This window comes from Benincasa hispida, chromosome 6 (assembly GCF_009727055.1).
Source record: "Benincasa hispida cultivar B227 chromosome 6, ASM972705v1, whole genome shotgun sequence".
Lineage (NCBI taxonomy): Eukaryota > Viridiplantae > Streptophyta > Magnoliopsida > Cucurbitales > Cucurbitaceae > Benincasa > Benincasa hispida.
In genome coordinates this window covers 13,488,612-13,494,697 of record NC_052354.1, presented here as the reverse complement: position 1 = coordinate 13,494,697, position 6,086 = coordinate 13,488,612, and the positions used below count along the sequence as shown (strand labels likewise).

The 6,086-nt window shown below is 31.1% G+C and overlaps 1 pseudogene; it reads right to left on the bottom strand.

Moving 5' to 3' along the window:
* Positions 1–4,845: 4,845 nt before the first annotated feature.
* On the bottom strand, positions 4,846–5,770 carry LOC120080504 (annotated as a pseudogene).
* Between the last annotated feature and the right edge of the window lie 316 nt (positions 5,771–6,086).

Below are 6,086 nucleotides of genomic sequence, written 5' to 3'. Positions count from 1 at the left end.
CTTCATTGTTATCTGATGAGGAGGAAGAGTCAAATTTAATAATTGAATTTTTTAATCTTCATATATTTATAAACTATTAATTTTTTCCTTTCATAGGACAATTTGGAGTTATGTGTCCCTTTTGTCTACATTTATAACAATTAATGACCGTGCTCAAGAACAACAACAACGATCAACACCTCCACAAACCAAAACATCATACTCTCAAGCGTATCAATTTCTCAAAGGAGAATCATTACTAGTAATGGAGGATTGAAAAGGGAAAACTCTTCCAGCATTGCCGTTATGAAATAAATTTCAAATTTTGGGATCTTCCATCCCTTCAAGGCCTTTTGTCTTAACAATCAACTCTTTCCCTATCAAAATTAAGGAGTCATCCACTCCTCCAACCAGTTACATCCAAGCCATTACACTCTCAAAATTCAAAAATTACTTGAGTATGCAATCTGAAAAATTCCCGGTATGGCTGGACAGCTCGGAGGCTTAGCCGGTGGCTACACGGCTATGGCAACTCGGAGGCTCGCGGCTAAATGGCCGGTGGCTGTGTAGCTCGCGGCTAGACGGCTCCAGAGCAGTGGTTGGAAAAAAGTTTTTCTCTTCTTTATTTTGTGCATGGCTGTTTAAGTTGAGAATGCAGGGGTTTGGGTCTTATTTATAGAGGATTCTGTCAAGCCTCGTACAAAATTAGGAAATCCAAATCGAATACAAATTAGCATCATAACAAATCACATTAAACCATGCAACATCTTCGTATCAATATCTTTTTGTTTCAATAACCACGAAAATCAAAATTATTAGTTAGTGTAGAGGGAAAATTCCACTAAATAAAAAACATTATATTAAATAAAAAAAAAAAAGTTTTAAGGCCAGAGTTTTTTTTTGTGAATGCTTTGATTATACTATTGTCAAATGGACATGCTAATTTTCTAAGAAGCATAATGTGTGCTTGATTTAGGCATGACTAAATTTTACAAGCATATTTCATAGCGGACTACGGGGCAACTTTTTAAGGTAATTGGTTCTTTTATCTCTCTCACACATGTACAAATTCATTCATGTAATTAGAAAGTCTTGTTTCATAGTATTTGATTTTGCAATTTTGTTTCATAGCCTCGGTATACTTGATTTTTCTCTTACCTTAAATGTAAGATTTCTAACTTTCTTGATCTTTAAGTCATTTTTCATTCTCACTTTCATTATCATTTGATCCAGCTTTCGTGATAGACAGGGATAGACTCCTTACTCTTATATTTCTCTCGTTTCTTCTCACTTACATTTATCACTCTCGCTTGCTAGAAATCTGTAACTAATCGCAATGAAGAACAACAAAATTGTTTGCGACAAGAAAAAGATTGATTATGATCGAAAAGAAGAAGAATGATTGTGATTGAGAAGAAGAATACGTGTTTGAAGAACAAAATCAAGCCAATTTGATCATGAGTAAAATCAAAAGAAGATCGTGCATGTTTTCAAATGAAGGGAAATTTCAGAATTCTTAAAAAATAAAAACGTATTTTCTATATTTAAAAAATTATCAATAAATTTTGGTGTACTTGAAAATATGTTGATTAAAATTGCTATACAATATAATTCCCCTCATTATTTATTAGGTTTCCTCTAAAATTAGCTTTCAATTTCTAATCAAAATATTAGTTCAAATAATATGTATTTAAAGTTCCAAATTTCTACTGTCAAAATTTCGAAAGAAAACTAAATTTTGAGAGATTGTTGACCAAAACCATTAACCCAAAACCCTTGGTTTACAAATTGATCTCCACTTACCCCTAAAACCCTTGTTCACAAATTGATCTCCATTGTTCTTGCTCATGGCCTTCCGCAATTTATCATGCTTCTTCCATTCTGCAAGAGCTTGTGTTGCCCCAAATAACTATGATCTACTTATTTTCAGGTCAAAACAACTCAGCATTAATGGTCAAGTTTACTTCAACACTAGGGAAGACGGTATGTTTTAAGCTTCAAAACTCTTCTATCGTTTACCTGAATGCCTAATCGTGTAGACGAAGGTCTAAAGAACTAGACAATAGTTCAGTTATGTAAATGATATTAAGAAGCACTAGCGATCGTGTAGACGATAGTTGTAAGTAACTAAATGATCGTATAGACGATAGCTGAGGAACTAGGCGATCGTATAGACAATGGAATGCGGAGCTAAATGATCGTGTAAACGTTACGAGAGAAACTAAACGATCGTGTACACGATAAAATAAAAGCTAGATGATTGTAGAGAAAGAAGGAAATAACACAAGTATTTAAGTGGTTCAGCCAAAGGCCTACGTCCACTGTACAAATTGGGATCTCTTTTTATTACTTATTCTTTAAACTTCTTACAGAATTAATGCCTTGCTCTCTTGTTATTCTCTCCTTCGTTTTCTTTTTATACAAGCACTCATTGTCAATAAAGAAGTTCTGGGAGTTACATCATAACAGAAAGAAAACGACAATGATCAACTAACTACATCTTTATTTCTTTTGTCTCGGTTCTTTCTATAACAGGGTGCTCTATTCTATCTCCACTACTATCTCGAATCGTTCTTCCCTGATAATGTGTGCAACGAGCTTCTAAGTAAAGAAGGTACGACAATTTCATTGTGTATATAGTTCATATTCTTGTGAATTTCTTTGCCGACCTTGCTTCTAGTTGATAACAGTCTCCTTCCTCACGTAATTCGGAATCTTAATTCCCAAAGACTAGTATAAGATATATATATATATATATATTAGATCCTGTTTAAAAAGATAGTCATTGACAATGTGAAATTCTCCCCAACTAACTTGGAAATTACACTTATCTCGTACTAAAACCAAAATCAGGGAAGGAAGATTATCAAATGCTACTAGCTCCCTTTGAGTAAGAGGTTAGAAGATTGACTTTCCTTCTAAGTGCGTCAGTCCCAATATTGGTACTTCTAGTCCTATGTTTAATAAGAAAATTGAACCTCGGTATAAAAGATAAACATCTTATATGAAGAAATTTCAAAGAATAGTGTTCAGAAAATAAAATAAACTCCTTTCTAAACCCATAATTCTCCAGAACCTTTAAAGCCCTCACTAGGAATAGAGCCCTTGTTCATATGTGCAGCTTGTGAGAGAATGACTCCAATACCAATTACCGATGCATCCACCGCAACTTCAAATAGTATTGAAAAAATATGCTAAAGCCAAGACCTGCTTAATTTTCAGCAATTGGAAACTCTTGGGTTAATCTTGGCCCATTGACCTTTCTCAAAGGTGCTACGATAGAACTAAAATCCTTTCAATAAAATGAGGTAAAACTCAAAAAGACTTCGTATAACTTGGACGGTAGAAGATTGAGGCCATCATTGAATTTTTTTAACCTAAACAATTTTGACAAATATTGCTGAAAATACACTTCAAGAGCTTTTGTAATTTTGTTTTGTAGTCTCGGTATGTCAATAGGACTACTTATTTTTCTCAATTAATAATTTTACAAATATTATATTTTAATTAAATAACATAGTTTTTTACATTCTATTGAAAAAAGTTTGGAAAAATGGTAAAAACAAACGTAATGAATATAAATTTATATAATGTGTGTGTCTTGGATTTTAATCAAAATAAATAAATTTCAAGGCATCTCTAGGTAATCAATTCGGCATAAGAAGATCTGGAGAAGAAGACATGACTGATTTGGCTATACGTGCACGTGAGCTCAGCTGCAAACGAAACAAACCTGGCTAATGCGAACTAGTGATGTGCTAGGGTCCAACGATGGCGGTTAAAGATTCTGGTGATGGCTTTGATACCATGATGATTTTTTTTTTAGAAATATTCTATTTTCTTCTTCTTATTCCTTCAAAAAGAACCTAATAATGGATAAATTTATACCCGAGTAATTCTAAATAATGGAACTAATTATAAACTAAACGAATATTTAACAATATTAATTAAAATAATAATAACTAAGGCAACCATATAATTATACAAATCTACCATTTGTAATATAGTAGGTATTCTTTTCATCTTATGAAACTTCCATTTTAATCCTTATGAGTTATTTCTATGAAATTAGGGGGAGTATTATTTTAACAATAAATAAAATAATTGTAATATCCACACTTTTTCACTCAATTTTCTTCTAATAATTATTTTATAAAACAAATTTGATTGTTCATGAAAATAGTTTTGATGTATTTACCAAAGTACAAATCAACATAAACAAATTCTAATACAAATATTTCTAACACAAAATTAACCATTGTTTATTTACTACTACTCATCATCATTACTATAGAAATTAACTTTTTTTATTTAATAAATACCATTGTTATAAAGTTAAAATACTTCTAAAAGGTATATTAATTAATAAAAATTAATAAAAATAGTTAAATTATTAATCTGACAAATATTATGTCTTTAATTAAATAACATGATATTTTACCATTTTATAAGAAAATAATATTGGAAAAATAGTAAAAACAAACGTAATAAATACAAGTTTATATAACATGTGTAGCTTGGATTTTATTTTTTAAAAAATAAAAAACTTTTATTATCATTTGCATGTTAACATAGATTTTCTTACAGCTTAGTAACTATTACTTTATAAATGAATAATTTAATTCTAATGTTATTGTTAAACTGAACACTTGAATAATTATTTTTGTAAAACAAATATTTAGTTGATTTTGTGATTTTTTTTTTTATAGAAAATATGTATCAATGTGAACCAAATAAAAGCTTATAACACTCAAATTCTTACAGAGAAATAGAATGAAATTACAAAAATTTAATATGCAAGTCATCTTATCACTTTTTCTCTAAGGTTTAATATTACAAATATGGGTAACTTGGAGAGTTAACACATAAACTGATTTATTTAACATTAACACTTAACACAAATTGATTTAACAATAACAGTGACACACAAACTGATTCAAACACTACTTAAAAATATCAGACTTATTTAAACACTGCTTAAACGAAAACGGTAACACAAATACCGATTTAATAATCATAGAAAAAAGAAACATAAAATCATGGGAAAACATTTGCAACTACTGCTAACAAACGGAGGGCAGTCAAGGAGGGTAGAACCATTCTTATCAAAACACAGTACAATTTCATACAATTGCAACTTTATAGTTTTACCGTTGTTAGTTGCAATGGATGCCAGACTCCTTTTGTGTTGTCGCCTTAATGAGGCCTAAGATGTCTTGGGATACAAGGTCTTTTGAGATTTTAGGGTTGATCCCAGCAGCTTTTAAGATTGCAAACAGATCATACTTTTCTCGGAGGTCCAAAGAAATTTTGAAATATTCAAATGTGGTCAAAGGAGGTTCTGAACATATCCCATGGTCGTACCATTCATGTTCCCAAAAAATCTTGTTAGTCCCATATATTATATCTGGCCAATATTTATTTAGGCCTGATTCAAGTCTCGTAACCTAAAATAAAGGCATGCTGAAATAATAAATGCTAAAGACATGTGGAAAAAACACAGAAAAAATATAGAACGAAATATTGAAGAAGATGGAAACCGGGCCAAATGGTTTGCTTGGACAAACAAGATGGGCATTGGAATAGTTACTCGGCCACAACCCATGTATAGTGAACACGGATTGAGGCTGAGCATGACACTGTTTGCCACTGGTGTTGTTGCATGTGTTTGGACCCCATTGTTGAACTAGTTGGAAGAAATCAAATGGAACACCATCCACGAACAACGTCAAACTTAAACAACAGAAAATTAAAAGAGGAATAGGTTGGGCCATTGAGAATTGATATAAGAGAGAACACAATGGAAGAAGATGGACGATAATGGAGAATGATACGAAGGAAACAAACCTTTTTATAAGTAGACCTCTGCCTATTACCTTTTTTTTTTCGAAAAAAAAACTAGTACTGATACTCCGTACACGTAATAAATAGTTTTTTTTTATTATTCCTTTTCTTAAAAAAAAATCTATGATCACCTATCACCAAAGTAGATCAATTTGTAAGTTAAAAGAAATAATTGTGTTTTTTTAAAAAAAAAAAAATTGGTGTCGTGGATAATACATAAAAAAAATGAAAATATGTGAAAAGAAATATCTTTATTTATTTAT